General features: G+C 40.4%; 1 long non-coding RNA gene across 1 annotated transcript; it reads left to right on the top strand.

The window, feature by feature from the left end:
- Positions 2052-19135, top strand: LOC109832544. Its single transcript, XR_002244794.1, has 3 exons — positions 2052-2258; positions 18066-18661; positions 18808-19135. It is a non-coding gene; the product is annotated as an uncharacterized LOC109832544 (long non-coding RNA).

The raw sequence follows: 20483 nt of genomic DNA, 5'->3' as shown, positions 1-20483 counted from the left end.
GAGACCGCTGGCTCCCACTGTGGTCGCCAGTTTGTTTTCAGCGAAAGTTGACTCCATTGTCGATTCCATTAAAACTTTGATGTGTTTACAGGAAATTACAATGAAAATAAATAAAAATACAACTCTCGAGAAAATAACACAGAAATTGTTTATCAACTCCTGTTTTGTGAGACTTTGCCTGTACCGGGAGTGCTTTGGCTCGTTGACCACCGATTCACAGATCCTGAGGGTGTTTGGGGATCTTTCCTTCGTTTATCGAAGTAAAGATTTGAAAGCGAATATCTTATCGATGTAAGATGTTCACTCTTCCAAAGATCAAGTCTGAGCTTAGATCTCTAGGAATCACCAAATGATGCTTGTCAAAGGTTGCAGCGCCTAAGCCGCGGCACCCTAGGCTGCCGCGCCTTAGCCGCGGCACCATGGGCTGCCGCGCCTTAGCCGCGGCACCATTGGCTGACGCGCCACAGTGCTGCCTGATGACGTGTATATTGTTCTTCTATGTTGTTTTGAGTGGTGTTTGGACGTCTGTAAGCATTTTTTGACGCCTACAAATAGGAGCTTCAGTTTCCTCTCATCGAGACAGGGGAAGGCAAAAGAGGGACTTTCGGTTTCCTCTCGTCGAGGCAGGGGCAGGCAAAAGAGGGACTTTCGTCGTTTGTGGATCACTCGGATTAACGCAGTTGCTCGCAAGAACGGGGTATTCTATACTTATAGTAGATTCCTTGTGTTAAAAAAATGCACAAATAAGTTTAAAATGAAAAAATTCAATTGTGTCAACCCCTAAGTCGTTAAGCTAGCTAAAATACACAATTTGAATAACAAATCAAAATCCGACCTTTGCATCGTTAAACTGGAAACACCTACCAGATCATTCATCAAATAACTTTTCTTCCTAGAGGCAGAGAGATCCTCAACGACGCAGTAAAAACAGCGATATATGTTCTACTGGAAATCCAAAAAAATTGCATCTATAATCTCAGATTGAGAATTTTACCTCTCGATTGAGCATTGATCGTGAATTCACGGAGAAACCAGAGATGATTGATGGCGAGATGGAAAAGAAAAAAGAAATCGAATGAAATTCGGAACGTGGGGTCTTCTACCTTTTTGCTCACAAACCTCGCGAAGGTGCGAAGGAAATAAACATGATGGATATCACCCGGCACTTGAATTTTAAAAGTTATTATTTAGGTTCTTAGTCTGCGTAATTGCACTAAAATACCCTATACTTTTCCCTATCTTGCACTTACATACCCTGTAGCTTAATGGCGCTAATATTGCCCTCACTAGTTTCTGGCAGTACTTATATATATAGTTTTTTAAACTTACACGCATGTACCCTCATTTGTTTTTGGCAGCACTCGTATACACCTTAAGGTTTTAATTTTTCAAATGATGGTATTAAAGTGCAAGTTTTAAAAACTTTAAGATATTGAAGTACAAATTTTAAAAACTTTGTGCTGCCAACTTAAGTGAGGGTATATAAGTGAAAACCTTAAAAATTTTAAAGTATACAAATGCTGCAAAAAAAATAAATGATGATACATAAGTGCGAAGTAGTGGGGTTTCTATTGTTTTTTAAGTTAAGGGGCTGCCTCATAATCGTTTGAAGTTAGGGTGGTTATTATTATTATTATTATTGATAATTGGCCCTTTTAAAATGACTAGCATAAAGAGTAGAATTAAAACTAGTGGGCGAACACATAGTTTTTCTTAAACAATAAGTGTCACGCCCATGATGGTACAAGCGGATCTAGTTTCTTTAGTTTGTATATGCTTCAAATTAAAATGTACTGAATGTTTTTCTTTGGGTTGCTGCTTACTTTTTCTAGTATTTGCTATATATCCACTTTTCTACGGGTACGAGCATAAAAATGACTTATAACATTAACATGAATATGATGTTACTCTTTAAATTTCCCCACGGTGTAACGCAATACGAAGAGTTTTGAGGATAAAGTTCTAAAATGCTTAAAAGGATTTGGGGGACCTATTTCAAAATATGAGGATCTGGGGCTTAGTAAAATATCAAGATTCGTGGGGCTCAAAAGCTGGAAGATTTGTATATAGAAAATAGCGATGACAATCGAATGAGCCGCGAGCGTTAACGAGGGCTGCTTCCATCCCACAGTCAATTATAAAACGTATAATCTTAACATCTATTGTTATTGATTTTGTTTAGAGGATTATTGTGCCCAGATCAGATGCCGAAAGACATCAACAGCAGGAGAGGAGTGAAAGAAAGGAGATAAAAGAAGGTATTCTTTTCTCTTGTTTTCTTTTCATTTTGCTTCCTCAAGAATTTCTTCTCAATTCTTTGCACCGTCTTTCTTTACTCTAACTACATTGCCCTTTTTTCTGTAATCTGCTGTGTTATTGGGATACATAGCCCAGCCCCACCCCATCCCCCCGAGCCTTTTTTTTTTATTCTGACAGTTGCAATAGGTGATGACGGAAGTGTAGGATGCAAAATGTAAATGCAAACCGTAGTCTTTAAATTTTGGTCCTTGGATTCTTAGTCTAACATTCGTCACATAATCCGTTCTGTGAGATACGTAAAAGAACTCATCCTTACATCATAACCCTTGCTGTAAGAACTCACCACAATTGACTCCCTATTTAAGAGGGACGGTTTCTTTCTTTCTTAATTTATGGTTATGTTTGATCTACTCAAGCAAAAGAGTTCTTGATTTTTACTAATGATAGTTCAGGATTTTCATCTATTATCTGATTCCTTATGAAGTTAACAGGTGCGGAGTTTTTATCTTTACCTTCAAAATTGGATCCACAGTTGTCATTATTTTTAGTCAATGCGTGACTGTATTTAAGAGGGACAGTTACCGTTCTTTCTTTCTTTCTTTATTTGTCCTTCCGCTCTTTAACAGAAGAGCCTAGAAATAGGTAAAGGAAATAGAAGAAAAACCAGGACGTTCACAACGTACAACACTTTCTCTCGTGTATTCAAGTATTGTAGCTAATCTAATCTAATCTATGCCAACTGGTTGTTGGCGCCTGTGGCTAAATCTAGAATAATACATATATAATATAGAGAAAACTGAAAAGAAGTTGAAATGTTGTAATTTAAAAAATTTCAAGTCAGCTGCTGTGCGTTTGTAAACGCTATGCTTAAAGCAATATTTGGCCTACTTTGATGCAAGGATCTCAAGACCAAATTGCTTCCAGGAACAGCAGTACAGTATAATAGTGTGCACCAACCAAATACCGTCAAGATCTCCTCGATCTATAAGACCTTCCGGTCAAGACATCAATCTCCTCGATCTTATTGAAACTTTTCGGTTCAGGCAATGTTCCTACGAGAACCGATATATATTATGGTTTTGTTGTTTCGGAAAGATTTTTCCTAAAGAGTTTTTGGGCCTATTTATAATGTTTGGAAAAATACTATGCAGTAATAAAATAATATACTTTACTTCAAAACTTTCAAACTCTGCCGGTGAAGGACGGTGCCTAACAGTGGGACCCACACTTTTATTTGTCAAAAAATATTCTGCTAACTTTTCGGTTGGATCAGTTTCTTCAAAACATGCCTAACAAGTGCTGAGGTCAATTATCACATTTTTGTTTTAAGGGCTTGCAGTAAGAGTGTGTCTTTTCCTTTAAAAGCTTGCAGTGAAAGTGACACTTTCCTAAGCTTGTCTTTTTAATCACGTTTTATTTTTCTTTGTTAAAGAAAATTAGGCTAAAGTCATGGGGCCCACTCTATTAATCAGGCCCATTATTGTCAAAAGCTTTCTCATTTGGGTATTCTGATGACCGTCTCACCGTCCATGGGTATTTTATGAGGGAAACAACAAAACTTTTACTTTCCACTTACGCTACTAAGGATTTCTGAAAAAGTATCAGTAGCTAATAAATATATAATTTGAAAACTCAATAATTTTGGAAAGTGGTTTTAACCAAAAAATCCAACAATCCCCTACAAATTTTTAAACTAGTGTCGTGTAACGGTGTCGTTATTTCAATTATTATGCATAAGGTAGATATCGCAAGGACTTGAATCCCCTTTAGACCAACTGAATAAAAGATGGATGCATGGTGTCGCAGATACTTGAACTGGCACATGTCTAGAAATTTAGGGATCACACAAGATCAAACTTATCTGTGGTAGTTTTCATTTTGAACCACACTTGCCTTTGCCTTTGCTTTAGTCTTGCACCACTGTTATAAATAGCGGTAAATAGCCCCGTAATAGCAGCGTTAATAGCGTTAGTGGTCCTTTCCCGCGACGCTATCGTCCGCTATGCTATCGCGTAATAGCGGTGACATATTACGGAATATGTTTGTTCGCAAAAGCGGCCAATAGTATGTCATAACGGTAAATAGTGAGCAATTACATTCAAAATTTACTTTTTGACTGCTATTTAAAAATGGTTTGAGGCTTATTTTTTTAAAATTAAACTCAACTCTTGACCATTGCATTCCACAGTCTCCTGTGATTTTCAGCATACTCCCGTCACCTCTCATAGCCTCTTGCACCTACCTTGATACTTTCTCTCACCTCCTTCACAGTGAGCTCCTCTTAGGACGATCCAGTCACCGCTAAGCTCTTCTTCTCGAAGATGACTTTTTAACTCATCTAGTCATCTTCGGTATTACGTGATGGTTACATGTTTATTTCATGTTTAGGATCTCTTTAAATCATCCATTATATACTTTTAGATTTCTTAGATTTTTCTTTAATTTTTTTTAGTATTTATACGTATCTAAATTAGACCGATATTTTACTTTGCGTTTTTTACCGTTATTTTGCCGTAATAGCACGAAATAGCCTTAACAATGCCTCACCGTTACGCGACGCTATCCGCTATCGATAACCTTTGTAGGCATCGAAAATTGCCTATAGGTCTCCATGAACGGTTCAGTGTTAAAGAGCGACGATGAACGTCACTATCCGATCCACAGGAGTCCAATTGACGTCGATGAACGATTGAAGTGAATCGACGAACTACGTGAGCTGATAGGATTTCGGAACAACGAAGACCCGGGCCAATCGGGAACCCGGTGATGTTCACAAAAAGGACGATGCCCCTCATGTCTCGACCACTCTACAGATAATCCAACCACCGGAGCGGATCGAACTCTTCGTCATGCATCCAACGCACTTGGAATCACTCAAATCCGAGTTCAGACGAAAAATTTACGGCGAAAACAATCGAATACACCTCAACGGAGTCTCAGGAATTCCAAAACACCCTAAGGGGTGTCTCAAAAATTCCGTGTCTCGGAAATTTCGAGACACCCCAAGGTGTCTCGGAAATTCCGAGACACCCTAGGGGTGTCTCGGAAATTCCGAGACACCCCAAGGGTGTCTCGGATTTCTTGAGACACCCTAGGGTGTCTAGGCACCCTAGGTGCTCCCCATGGCCTATAAATAGCCACCCCTTACCTCATTTTTCAAGATCTGGATTTTTGGAGAAGATTGGCGAAGCCCTGCTGCAGTGAAGAGTGGTCAAGCGCTTCAACAAGGAGAGGAGAGGTCTTCATCAGAATCTTCATCACCCGTCCCCCCTTTTCCTTAGTATTACCCTTCGCCGGTAATCACTAAGAAGAGCAGATATCTCGTTTTAGCCGAGATAGATGCTTCAGGCTTCTAGATCTCACGCGGATTGACGAAGCTCTGTCCGATTTTTCGGAAACAGATCTGAGTGCCAGGTGGTCCACGGATATCAATGTCCCCGTCACAGGCCAAAGACCCACGCAAGCAGAAGACCGATAAACGATCTCTGCGTTTGTTTGGACGAGAGTTCAATGAATACAACAACTTTCTCCGCAAACAAGCTGGCGACCACAGTGGAAGCCAACGGCCTCGTTGCCGAGGCCGTCGTGACGCAACCGGCATTCAAGATCCGGGTGAATGAAGAGATCGAATACGAGTTCGATCAGCAAAAGTTCGAAGAAGGCCTCTCTTCCTCCTCCTCCAGATCCGCCTCTCCGAACAGGCGTAGGAAGACTTTATCTTCCAGAAATGCTCGCGGGACCTCCGGCTCCAAGATCCAAGATCCCGTCGCCGTTGCTGCACCCGTGCCCCGTGACATCCCAGCGGCATCCAAGCAGGTTGAAGCTGCAGATCCAGATCTGCCCTTCGCTGTAAGGACAAGTGTTGAAGGTGCTCCAGCTGTGTCAAAGAGGACGCGCCAAAGACGGCGCCAACGCCTTGCAAGAAGCGCCGCACCTTGCTTGCACATGCCCGAGCCCTTGTGCGAAAAGCACGAGAAATGCAAAAGGAAGAGGCAGTTAAGAGATCGCCGAGATCCAGACAAGTTTGGGTGCCAAAAGCCAAATCAGCGCCTAAGGCAAAAGCAGGCGACGTTGCTCTCCGACCTTCGTCAACTTTAGATCTCGAACCTCCAGTAAAGCCCCACCGCAGTGTGGATTTCCTCAAGTTTAGGAATCCTATGAAGGATCGTATCGGTGCCCTACCCAAGAATCGAGGAAAAGCACTTGTTAAGGAAGGCTGGAGATCGTTGAAGGAGCTTCGAGCCAACATCCAGACTGGGGGTCGTACACGACCTCCTAACAAATTGATTTCTGCAACGGCCCGCTTGGCGGTGCGTGCAGAAAATCAGGAGCCCGTTAAGGTTTCACCCTCACAAAGGTGTGATTCCAAACGTGTGACTCCCGTAGATGCCAACAAGGCAATGTTTACTCAGAGGAAAACACGTCAGACAGACGAACGCGTTATACCTGAGAATCCATGTGAGCAACCGATAGGTTACTCCGACCGCAACGTCGATGAGTTGTAGAAAACGCGTCGGACAGACGAACGCGTTATACCTGAGAACCCCTGTGAGCAGCCGATAGGTTACTCCGACTGCAAAGTCAGTGAGTTGTACTATCAGGCTGGGGGTGCGAATAAATCTCGAAAGAGAAGTACCCGGGAAGCGGACTCTCGCTGTCCGTATATCAAAATTATCAGGGCAGTATTATCAACGTGTAGCTGCCCCAAGACCGCTCCGCAGAGGGTCTCGATATTCGAGAGAATCTCCGATGGAACGACGAAGCCCAATCAAGGCATTTACACCAAAGAGGATCGGTTGCTCGAGATGATGAATTCCCAGAAGTTACCATCAACATGGTCAACAAGGGAAAATCTCCAATTGTTTCAAGTGGTTCCGACCCTAATTTCTCTTCAGGAAGCAGAGTCAATTCGGGAATAGCTCAGCTTCAGCTAGAAGCCGTCGGATGTAACGACTGCCATGGGATCCATGAAGGAGTCCATTCCGATGATGAACCCTCAGATTCTGATTCCGCACTCGCCTCCGACGATACAACGTCTAGCATAGGGCAAGCTCGAGAAGTGTTCATGGTCAACACCGAGCAAATATCCAAAATCATTGAGGATGCTCTAGCCAAGCAGAAAGAAGCATTCAAAATCGAAATGGAAATGACTATGCGGGAGATGAGGCAAATGCACGATCAACAAATCCGAGCTTTGTCAAATCAGCTAGTTGAATCCAGCCGTCACACCCAGAACGCTGTAGTTGACAGCGATCCGGAAGTAGACGAAATCATCATGGCCGACACTCCGCCAAAAAATACTAGGGGTAGACCCACCAATGATGATAACACTGGGGGTGGCCGTATTATTCCTCTCGAGAATTGTCCAAAACAGGATATAGATGAGATCGAAAAGATGAAATATCTCGAAAGGAAAATTGACGCCCTGATGTCTGCTCGAGAGGTGAAGAAGACCGGCATTCCGTGTCCTTACCCAAGAGAATGGGAATCGATTCCGTATCCGGCGAAGTTCAACCTGATCAACTTCACGCCATTCGACGGAAAGAGTTCCACCACTCAGCATCTGATTTATTTCAAGTCCCACTTGGGGGTGATCTCTGGCAACGAGCCTTTGATGGTTCGGTCATTCGTTGGCACCCTTCGCGGGCCCGCCTTCGATTGGTACCGCCGCCTCCTCAATACTCCAAAGAGTACAAGAGTATAAACTGTTCCTCAATACTCCAAAGAGTACAAGAGTATAAACTGTTCCTCAATACTCCAAAGAGTACAAGAGTATAAACTGTTCCTCAATACTCCAAAGAGTACAAGAGTATAAACTGTTCCTCAATACTCCAAAGAGTACAAGAGTATAAACTGTTCCTCAATACTCCAAAGAGTACAAGAGTATAAACTGTTCCTCAATACTCCAAAGAGTACAAGAGTATAAACTGTTCCTCAATACTCCAAAGAGTACAAGAGTATAAACTGTTCCTCAATACTCCAAAGAGTACAAGAGTATAAACTGTTCCTCAATACTCCAAAGAGTACAAGAGTATAAACTGTTCCTCAATACTCCAAAGAGTACAAGAGTATAAACTGTTCCTCAAAACTCCAAAGAGTACAAGAGTATAAACTGTTCCTCAATACTCCAAAGAGTACAAGAGTATAAACTGTTCCTCAATACTCCAAAGAGTACAAGAGTATAAACTGTTCCTCAATACTCCAAAGAGTACAAGAGTATAAACTGTTTCTCGATACTCCGATAAGTATAAGAGTATAAACTGCTTCTTGATCCTCCTACCGGTATAAGAGGTTAAACTGCTCCCAGATACTCCGATAAGTATAAGAGTATAAACTGCTTCTCACTCCAAAGAGTATACGAGTATAAACTGTTTCTCAATCCTCCGACCGGTATAAGAGGTTAAACTGCTCCCTGATACTCCAATAGGTATATGAGTCTAAACTATTTCCTGCCATTGACGGGAAGTTCCTGGAAGATATTACGCTAATATTCTTAAGGATAACCCGGTCGGATAACAAAGTCAAACCCAGTTCCAAGAGAGAAGCTGGGGGTGGATAATCCAATGTATCGGGAAGTTCCCGGAAGAATACCACATGAGCATTCTTAGGGATAACCCAATCATTGTAGAATTGATGAATAAGAAATTCACGTTTGAACTCTGAAGATCAGAATGTCTCTTCTTATTCTTATCAAAATTCTCTAACTCTTATGAGTTATTTTTGTGAGATGAGATCCAATCCTCTGATAGGTTAATCTTTCCTCACCAAACCATCCGCTGATCAAATTAAACGACAGTGGATCCACCAACGTTTCCATTTGCCCATTGTTGGCATTTCTCAGACTTAACGTGCTAGGTCCTAAACGCCTAGCATTAAAGTCTCCCTTTGAGTGATAATACGAGCTGGCACTTTCTTTGCTACCCGTATTCCACTTTCTTTGCTTTCTGGTCAAATCTATAAAAGTTAGGGCCAAAGCCAAAATCCCCTCTCGATTCCTCCAATGAACGAGAGGTCCACTTTCAAATCGAGTGATCAAACCTTCCGACAGTTAGGGTCATCTCAAACTCCTGTTTGGTCAAACTTTCCTACATAGGACCAAAACCAAAATCCCCTCTCGATTCCTCCAATGAACGAGAGGTCCACTTTCAAATCGAGTGATCAAACCTTCCTACAGTTAGGGTCATCTCAAACTCCTGCTTGGTCAAACCTTCCTACAGTTAGGACCAAAACCATATATTCACTCTCGATAAACGAGAAATTCACCTTTAGTTCGGTAATCAAACCTTCCGACAGTTAGGGTTATCCGAATCTTTTCGATTCTCGGAGTGGAGATCCCACTCTTAGTTTCATCATTTCGGATTCTGGGGGTGGAGATCCCACCTCGAGTTTCCTTTCCAGCTGTAGATAGAATATAAAATTCTTCATCTTCAGCACCGGGAGATAGAATATAAAATTCTTCCTCTCCCATTTCGGGTTCGTCTTTGCCCCAAGAGAAGACACCACCTTTTTCAAATCCCAAAATCTGTGCCTCACAGGTACAGGGAATTTTATCCCGAATCCTAAGTAGGGATAAGTCAACGCCTAACACGCGTTGCCGGTTTAGTCTTTCACCGATTGAAGAAGACAATAGAATTCCAGTTTAGGAAGTTTATCCCGAATCCTAAGCAGGGATAAGTCTGCGCCTAACACGCGCTGCCGGTTTACTCTTTTTCCGTAGAAAAAGACACCAGAGTTCAATTCTGGGGTATTAAGAGAAAAAGACAAAGAGGGGAGGGTGTCTCGGCCCTAGAACCGAGACACCCCAAGGTGTCTCGGCCAAGGGTGAGACACCCACGGGTGTCTCGGGTCCCATTTGTCCCCGTATGCCTATATATGGACCCGAATTCGCCTATTTTCATCAATTATTGGATGTCTTGATGAAAATCGACACCAATTAACATTCGATGCTCGAAACCCTAAGGTTCAACGCCGGTCAACGCGTAACCCTAGGTCAACGCCAGTCAACGCGTAGCAACCAAAGTCAACGTTGGACGATTCGAAACCCTAGGGTCAACGCCGGTCAACGCGTCACCCTAGGTCAACGCCAGTCAACGCGTTGCAAGAAAAGTCAACGTTTGGCGATTCGAAACCCTAGGGGTCAGCGCCGGTCAACGCGTAACCCTAGGTCAACGCCAGTCAACGCGTTGCAACATAAGTCAACGTTCGATGATCCAAAACCCTAGGGTCAACGCCGGTCAACGCGTAACCCTAGGTCAACGCTAGTCAACGCGTTGCAACCAAAGTCAACGTTTGACGATCCAAAACCCTAGGGTCGACGCCGGTCAACGCGTAACCTTAGGTCAACGCCAGTCAACGCGTTGCAACCAAAGTCAACGTTTGACGATTCGAAACCCTAAGGGTCAACGCCGGTCAACGCGTAACCCTAGGTCAACGCCAGTCAACGAGTTGCAACCAAAGTCAACGTTTGACGATTCGAAACCCTAAGGGTCAACGCCGATCAACGCGTTGCAACACAAGTCAACGTTCGACGATTCGAAACCCTAAGGGTCAACGCCGGTCAACGCGTAATCCTAGGTCAACGAGTTGCAACCAAAGTCAACGTTTGACGATTCGAAACCCTAAGGGTCGACGCCGGTCAACGCGTAACCCTAGGTCAACGCCAGTCAACGCGTTGCGACAAAAAGTCAACACACGATGATCTGAAACCCTAAGTCAACACAATGTGACGGAGGGAGTTCAAAGTCAACTCAATGACACGAGCCAAACTCAATTCATCAGCTGCAGACTCGAGACTCCGACGACGGCCAAGCGATAAACACAGCGCCGGAAGAACTTCGGCTATTCGTCAAAGCATCGAATAGACCAAAAATCGAAGGAGCCAAGAGTTGAAGCTAACTACAGGTCCTTACGCCGACTGAAGGCTAGACCAATCACATCCAAAGTATTCCAGCCTCTTCTATAAAAGAAACGAGTCAGGAACACTTTGGAGGGGGTATCTGTAGGCATCAAAAATTGCCGATAGGTCCCCACGAACGGTTCAGTGTTAAAGAGCGACGATGAACGTCACTATCCGATTCACAGGAGTCCAATTGACGTCGATGAACGATTGAAGTGAATCGACGAACTACGTGAGCTGATAGGATTTCGGAACAACGAAGACCCGGGCCAATCGGGAACCCGGTGATGTTCACAAAAAGGACGATGCCCCTCATGTCTCGACCACTCTACAGATAATCCAACCACCGGAGCGGATCGAACTCTTCGTCATGCATCCAACGCACTTGGAATCACTCAAATCCGAGTTCAGACGAAGAATTTACGGCGAAAACAATCGAATACACCTCAACGGAGTCTCAGGAATTCCAAACACCCCAAGGGGTGTCTCGGAAATTCCGAGACACCCCAAGGTGTCTCGGAAATTTCTGAGACACCACAAGGGTGTCTCGGAAATTCCGAGACACAGTGTCTCGGATTTCTTGAGACACCCTAGGGTGTCTAGGCACCCTAGGTGCTCCCCATGGCCTATAAATAGCCACCCCCTACCTCATTTTTTAAGATCTGGATTTTTGGAGAAGATTGGCGAAGCCCTGCTGCAGTGAAGAGTGGTCAAGCGCTTCAACAAGGAGAGGAGAGGTCTTCATCAGAATCTTCATCACCCGTCCCCCCTTTTCCTTAGTATTACCCTTCGTCGGTAATCACTAAGAAGAGCAGATATCTCGTTTTAGCCGAGATAAACGCTTCAGGCTTCTAGATCTCACGCGGATCGACGAAGCTCTGTCCGATTTTTCGAAAACAGATCTGAGTGCCAGGTGGTCCACGGATATCAACGTCCCCGTCACAGGCCAAATACCCACGCAAGCAGATGACCGATAAACGATCTCTGCGTTTGTTTGGACGAGAGTTCAATGAATACAACAACTTTCTCCGCAAACAACCTTGTCTTGCACATTTATGGCCCTGTGCATATTTTAGTTTCTGCTAGGGTTTTAGGTATCTTTTCATAAGACATCATAGGAGACGGTCAAATCTTCCCCCAGTCATAGGTGGGTTTTTTAGGCATATTTCCTATCAAACATCTCGCATCCAAGATGCTTTGAACTCATTAAGGCCTAAAAGTCCTCTCTCATAATAGGATTCTAGGTGAGTCTTTTAGGCGTATTTCCTATCTAATGTCCCGTATTCGAAATGCTTTGGACTCATTAAGACTTAACAACCAACCCTTTTACATGATAGGATTATCGGTGAGTCATTTAGGCATGTTACCTATCCAACAGTCCACATCCGAAATACTTTAGAATCATTAAGGCTTAATAGCCATCCTCTTTATAATGATAGGATTTTACTTGTAAATCTTACTTAACTTTTGAACCATTTATCTTGTTATTAGTAGCGTAAGCTTTGAACTAATAACTTGATGTAAATGATAAGTATTTGTAAGACTCATCAAACTTTGTAAATCCTACTTAATTTTTGAACTAATTATTTTATTTTTAGTAGCATAGGATTTAAACTAATAACTTGATATACATGGTAAGTATTTATAAGACTTACAAAACTTTAAGATCCATTCCAGTAGACGTTCTTTTGACTATGTCCTTTTTCAGACTCTTAGTCAAAGGATCAGCCACATTCTCTGAAGACCGGACGTCAATCACAGAGATGACTCCTTAACAAATAAGTTCTTTCAAATAGCCATGCTTCAGACGAATGGTCCGCTTCTTTTCATTGAACATCGAGTTCGCTTCCACAGCACTCGTCGCTTGATTATCATAATAGATAGTAATTACATCTTGTAATTCTGTTAATGGAAGGTCTCGGAGAAAACAACTGAGCCATTCAGCTTCATCTCCCGCAGCACATAGTGCGAAGAACTCAGATTTTATTGATGACTATGCAATCATGGTCTGTTTCTTAGACTTCCATGAGACGACAGCTCCACCTATGGTGAAGACAAATCCTTCAGTAGATCTGTACTCATCTGATTCTGAGCACCAGCTCACATCTGAATAGCCTTCGATTACAGTCGGATATCCAATGTAGAATAGGCCTAAACCTGTAGTTCATTTCAAATATCTCATCAATCTCTGAATAACATCCCAATAAAGCTTTTTAAGATTACTTGTGAACCTACTAAGCATTCCTACAACGAATGCTATGTCTGGCATTATGCAGCTCATCACATACATAATACTCCTAATGATTTTTGAGTATCTTAGCTGCTCTACTGGTCTTCCAGTGTTCGGTCGAAGCTTCTTGTTGTAATCATATAGCACTGATAGTTCTGGTAGGTCATTATAGCCATATTTTCTTAACATGCTCTCGACATAATGAGATTGAAACAGTCCAATACCCTCTTCAGAGTATATAATTTTGATTCTGAGGATCACGTTCGTAGTTTCAATGTCCTTCATGCTGAATTGTGCTAAAAAAAATTTCTTGGTAAATATTATTATCTCCAAATCACTCCCGATGATGAGCATATCATCCACATAAAGGTAGATAACCACTATATTTTCTTCAGCGACCTTGATATATAGGCATTTGTCAAATTCACTGACTTGATATTCATTATTACGAATAACCCCATCGAACTTCTCGTGCCAGAGTTTCGGTGCCTGCTTAAGTCCATATAGAGACTTAGTAAGTTTATAAACTTTATCAGCTAGAGCATCAAGTCCTTCTAGCATATAGATCTCTTCCATGAGATCTCCATTGAGAAAGGCAATCTTCACATCATCTGATGTATGACAAATCTTTTTATTGCTACCCGTGCGATAAGCACTCTGATGATAGTGATTCTGCAAACTGGTGCATATATATCAAAGAAAATTATATCTTCTTTCTAAGAGAATCATTTCGTCATCAGTCTTGCTTTGTACTTTTTAATAGTACCATCAAGACGAAGCTTCTTCTTGAAGATCCATTTGCAACTGATAGGCTTTGCACCTTCAGATACATTCACCAGCTTCCAAATGTGATTTTGGATTAATGAATTCATCTCATCCTCTATAGCTTCTTTTCAAAGAAGTACGTCTATTGATTGCATTGCTTCTTGAAAAGTATGTGGATCTCTTTCCACATTATATGTGATAAAATCATCTCCAAATTTTTTGTCTCCTGACACGTTTGGAAGATAGTTCGGTAACTCCTTCATAATTGATACTTTTAGTTTCTCATAAAACTGGCTCCTCTGGTGCATTTGACATACTAGTATTCTCTGTTATATCTTTGAGTAATAAGCATTTATCTTTGATAAACTTATCCTCAAAAAAATCTGTATCTCGAGCTTCAATGATGGAGTTGGTTCCGAGGTCCAGGAACCTGCACGCATTGCTATCTCTAGCAAAGCCAAAAAATACATATTTGTTTACCTTTGGTCCGAACTTATGCCTTCTGATATCTGGTATTCGAACGTATGCGGGACACCCCACACTTTGAGACTATCCAAAAAATCTGGATATCCGAATCATAACTGATGACGAGTACTATCAGTTTTGGAGTAGTGTACTCCATTTAGAATTCAGTTTGTCATCAGTAAAAGCTCTTCCCAATAGCAGATAGGAAGACTAGATGTGATTAACATCAAATTCACCATTTCGGTTAATGTGCGATTCTTTTTCTGAAATCCTATTGGATTGCGAGAATACGGAACAGTAGTTTCTGCAATAATTCCATGCTCTTTGAAGTATGCTTCCGACTCCTTAGATTGGTATTCTCCTACTCTGTCGCTTCTTAGTCTTTTCACATGAAGTTTAAGCTGCTTCTTCACTCGAGTCCGAAACTCGACAAACTTGCTGAATGTTTCATTTTTAGATTTCAACAGGTAAACATGACAGAAGTAAGAATGGTCGTCAATGAAGGTGAAAAGAATGATCGTCAATGAAGGTGATGAAGTACTTCATGCCCCTCGAGTGACGAAGCTCTTAAAGTCACAAGTATCTGAATGAATCAGATCCAATAGGTTGGTGCTCCTTGTGACACTTGAAAATGGCTTCCTCGTCAGCTTTGCTCACTTCTCAGGTTTATTACCCCCATATTTTTGAAGTAATCCTAATTTTTTATTCTAGACAGTTTTTTATAATTTACATGTCATAGCCTATTATGTCATAATACAGATGAGTAAGCAGAAGATGATACTTTATTTACAACCAAGTTGGGTGCAATAGTACTGATCTGTTACATGCCATTAGTACGATATGCATTAACAAAATATATTTTTTAAAGGATAATAAAACTTTACCTTCTTGAAAATCCAGCCTCATACCTGCATCACATAGCAGGCTTTCAGAAACTAAGTTTTTAGCAATTGAGAGAACATATTTCACATCCTTTAATGTGAGTCTTCCCTGAAGAGAGAGTCATCATCACAGTCCCAGTTCCAAGAACAGGAACTACAGAACGATCAGGCATTGATACATTCTCTTTGGCAGCAACATAAGAAGAGAATAGATCTCTGTTAGAGCAAACATGATAAGTAGCATCTGTATCTAATCGTCAATCATAGATGTTTCTAGGAGTTGATACCTGGAATAGCATAGCCACACAATCATCAACTTGATTGACATTGTGTGTTATTTTTTTCTTTGGTGCTTTGCAGTCATTGGCAAAATGCTCTTGCTTCCCACAGTTGATGCATTTGCCGCTCTTCTTGAACTCCTTCTTCTGAACGTTTAGGTTCTTCGGATTCTGATTCTTTTTTTTGTTAAAAAACTTATTCTTCTTCTTGAAAGATGAATTATTATATTTTTCAGAGTTAGCAGCCACCATGTTTGCAGACGTCTTCTACTTAACAAGGAGCTCAATCTTTGTATGAGTCTGAATCTCGTCCTCGATTCGAATGAACCTCTTCAAATCAGACAGAGTCACTTGTTTTTTCCTTCTTCGAATGTCAGTGAGGAATGACATCCAAGATGGAGGAAGTTTGTTGACAATTGCACCAGAAATGAAAGTTTGAGAAGACTGATCTTTTCATCATTCAACTTCATAACAAGCTTTTCAAGCTCTTTGACTTGAGATAAAACCTGTGTCATCTTCAAACTTAAAGTCTAGAAACTTATCGATAAAGTGAGATTTAGACAGCTTCTCCTCATCCTTGTACTGATCCTTCAGAGCATTTCAGATTTTCTTTACAGAAGACTTGTTGTAAGCATCTGCTAGATGATCAGCCAGACAATTAAAGAGATAACTCTTGCAGAAATGATCATCTCTAGCCCAAGAGGCTTCAAATTTAGAATCTTCTTTAGAGTCGGGTTTCTTCTCAGAAACCACATAGTAGATTTTTAGAAGTTACATCCCGAAAATCACTTTCCGACACCATACGTTGAAGTTGGAACCGTCAAAATTTTCTAACTTAAGATGGTCCACTCCAAGAGTTCTTACGGGATCCATGGTAGATCAAGATATTGCTTTAAAATTATTGGCGTCTGTGGCTAAATCCGGAATAATACAGATATAATACAAAGAAAACTAAAATGAAGCTGAAATACTATAATTTAAAAATTTTCCAATTCAGCTACTGTGCGTTTGTAAACGTTTTGTTTAAAGTAATATTTGATCTACTCCGGTGCAATGATCCTAAGGTCAAATTTGCTTCCAGGAACAGCAGTACAGTACAGTGGTGTGCACCAACCAAATACCGTCAAGATCTCATCGATCTATAAGACCTTTCGGTCAAGGCAATGATCTCCTCGATCTTATTGAAACTTTTCGGTTCAGGCAGTGTTCCTACGAGCACCGCTAATGTTTAAAACAACACACACATATATATATATATATATAATATATATAAATAATATAATATAATATATATATTAATATTATAATAATATATATATATATAAGAGAGAGAGAGGAGAGAGAGAGAAAGAGAGAGAGAGAGAGAGATAGAGAGAGAAGAGAGAAAATATGGGTATGCTTGTACCAAGCACAAAAAGTTGTGCTTTGGTATGTGAGGTGTCACATTTTCCAACTCATTCAAATATGGGACCACATTCACATGGGTAATGGAGTGGATAAGGATGTGACACATCACTACCAAGCACAAAATTTGTGCTGGTACCAAGCATACCATATTTTCATAAAATATAATATATATTATATATATATATATATAATATAATATATATATATATATATAATATATAATATATATATAAATATAATAGTATATCATTATGAGTTTTAGTTGTTTTGGAAAGATTTTTCCTAAAGAGTTTTTGGGCCTATTTATAGTGTTTGGGAAAACACTATGCAGTAATAAAATAATATACTTTACTTCAAAACTTTCAAACTCTGCCGGTGAAAGACGGTGCCTAACAGTGGGACCCACACTTTTATTTGTCAAAAAATATTCTGCTAACTTTTCGGCTGGATCAGTTTCTTCAAAACATGCCTAACAAGTGCTGAGGTCAATTATCACATTTTTGTTTTAAGGGCTTGCAGTAAGAGTGTGTCTTTTCCTTTAAAAGCTTGCAGTGAAAGTGACACTTTCCTAAGCTTGTCTTTTTAATCACGTTTTATTTTTCTTTGTTAAAGAAAATTAGGCTAAAGTCATGGGGCCCACTCTATTAATCGGGCCCATTATTGTCAAAAGCTTTCTCGTTTGGGTATTCTGGTGACTGTCGGTGACTGTCCCACGGTCCATGGGTATTTTATGAGGGAAACATCAAAATTTTTACTTTCCACTTACGCTACCAAGGATTTCTAAAAAAGTACTAGTAACTAATAAATATATAATTTGAAAATTAATTATTTTGGAAAGTGGTTTTGACAAAAAAAAATGCAACACCGGTATATGTGTTGGTTAGGATATGATGGTGGGGAAGACAATCAACAACGTTAAACGATGCTATGAAGAAGAAGAATACTGTTTTGCTGATGGCGGAGCTAAGAGAAGGAAATCTGGTGACGAGAGAGCTCCCTACGCTCTCGGGCAAAAAGATACTGTCTATCGTTACTTGTGTCCCGGGGAAAAAAATAGGAAGAATCATTGGAAGAGGTGGTGAGAATGTACGGAAGTTGATGGCTTCTAGTGAAGCAAGGATTGTAATTGGCAAAAGCATGCCGGGTTCTGAAGAGCAACTGGTAACAATTTTTAGCTCAAGCAATGAATTGGATGCCTTTGGAGATAGGTTAGTATGTCTGCCCTACCCCAGATGCACTCTTTCTGGTGCATGAGAAGCTTCTTGCAAGTGAGGCCCCAGGTGATGAAGATCTTAAGGTTGCTTCCCCAAAGGCAGCGGTTTCTGTTCGTTTACTTGTCTCATCTGATCAAGTTGGACATGTAATTGGAAAAGGTGGTCAAACTATTCACAACATACGGAATGACAGTCAGGCTCTCATTCAAATTTTGAAGAGCGGACATCTTCCCCTTTTTGCTAATAGCAGCGATGAACTTATCCAGGTATTAACATCCAGGTGTTTTAAGTTTAGTTTATTAAACTAACTTTATCACAATGCTGGCAACATATTTGCATCTATGGTCTTTTTTAAAAAATAATAATAATTCCTAAAACTATTTCCAATCAGCTTCTTGTTTCAATTTGACAGAGTTGCATCTGATCCTAACGTGTGATTTTTAGAATGCTGAAGGTGTCTATATGACATTCCTTGTTCCTTTAGACTTACCATTTCCAGAGTTGAAGTCTTAACTTGTTGATGAGCTTCATTTTACAGTTTTAGCTTTAAGGCATCTTAAGCGAATAATTTAATGCATACTTGCATTAGTGTACAAGAACATATTGTTTTGAATCTATGTTGAGTTACTTGGTTATGTTGCATACAAGAACTGCATGGGCTTGCTAGTTCTGCATAATCCTTTGTTCATTGTTCTCTCTCCTTTACCATCTTTTACAATTGCTACTGATCATATGTTGTTCTTCATCAGATTATGGGAGACGCACCAGCTGTAAAGAATGCTCTATTTCAAGTTTATTCTCTCCTTCATCACAGTCCATCTCGCTTACAAAACCTGCAGGGTACAACAGTTAATGCTTTATTTATGCTTTCTCAGATATAAATATATAAATAGTTGCTACAAATTATTCTCTTTATTGGTGGATATCTTTCTAGATTTACTTAATGACATGGCTAAATCCGTTAGATTATAAAATTTTAATCTTCAACCCTCAGCACAACTTCACAGTTTTCGTGCAGCGAAAGGGCCTTTAAGATCGTATTAGACTAAACCAGGTTCAAATCCCACCGGACATGCATTTTAAAGCAGATTAAAACAATATATACACCTATGTAAAATAGTTAGGGTTTCGACTAATGGAAAGGGTGCTTACCCGCGGGGAATGGTATTAGACCGTAAAACTCTATCCCTCAACCCTCACAACAGCTTTGGAATTTTGGTGCAGTGGAAGTGGCTTGAAGAAGTTCCAATCTTGGTGTGCAGAATGGAGTTATTGTAGCTATAACCACTGTACAACTATTTTTGCAATTGATCATTAATGAAAGTAAATTAACCTGCCTTGGCTTTCTGCTATATACCACGAGTATTTTGGGTTATTAATTTTATATGTACCAAATCGATGTTTTATTACTTTCATTTATATATATTCTATTAGGTTTTATTTTTGAATCAATTTGTTCTCCCTGTAAAGTTACAAGAGAAATATATATTTTTCATAAGGTGGATTGTGTATCCAAACTATACTAAAGACAATAACAACATCTGAGCATAATGGATATGGGTAAGATAGATCGTACGAAGTCAATAAGATTGACAGGGGCTCGCTCTTAGTTTTTTGCCCTCAAATTTGTAATGGCTAACACAAAATCCTTTAGATGCATTTGTCTGAGGTATCATGTTTACTGATTAAGTGATTAGAGAGTGGGTGGCCTTTTACATTATTCAGAAGAATCAACACCATATGCATTTCTTTTATTTCTGACTGTGTAATAAGTATAATAAGTATTAGGATAGTGTGAATTTTAGGGATAATGATTCTGCTAGATACGTCCGTGTTACTGAAAATGGCCACTGTGCCTTTTGTACATATTCAAGTACTTCACAGTCATATACTATAGAGTTTGTCAAGGGAGTTTCTTTGAAGGTTGGCTTTATATTTTCCGAGTCCTCTACCATGTGTTTGTATCTCAACCCAATTCATATGACTTGAATATCTAAGTTTGTCAAGCTGCTGATTCAGAAATTGTTTGGTACATGATACTGAATTTCTTACTTATTAATATTAGACGAGATGCAGGAGTTTCCTTGC

Source organism: Asparagus officinalis, chromosome 3 (genome assembly GCF_001876935.1).
Source record: "Asparagus officinalis chromosome 3, Aspof.V1, whole genome shotgun sequence".
Classification (NCBI taxonomy): domain Eukaryota; kingdom Viridiplantae; phylum Streptophyta; class Magnoliopsida; order Asparagales; family Asparagaceae; genus Asparagus; species Asparagus officinalis.
Note: the sequence above shows the minus strand (reverse complement) of the source record. Positions and strands in the feature narration are given on the sequence as shown.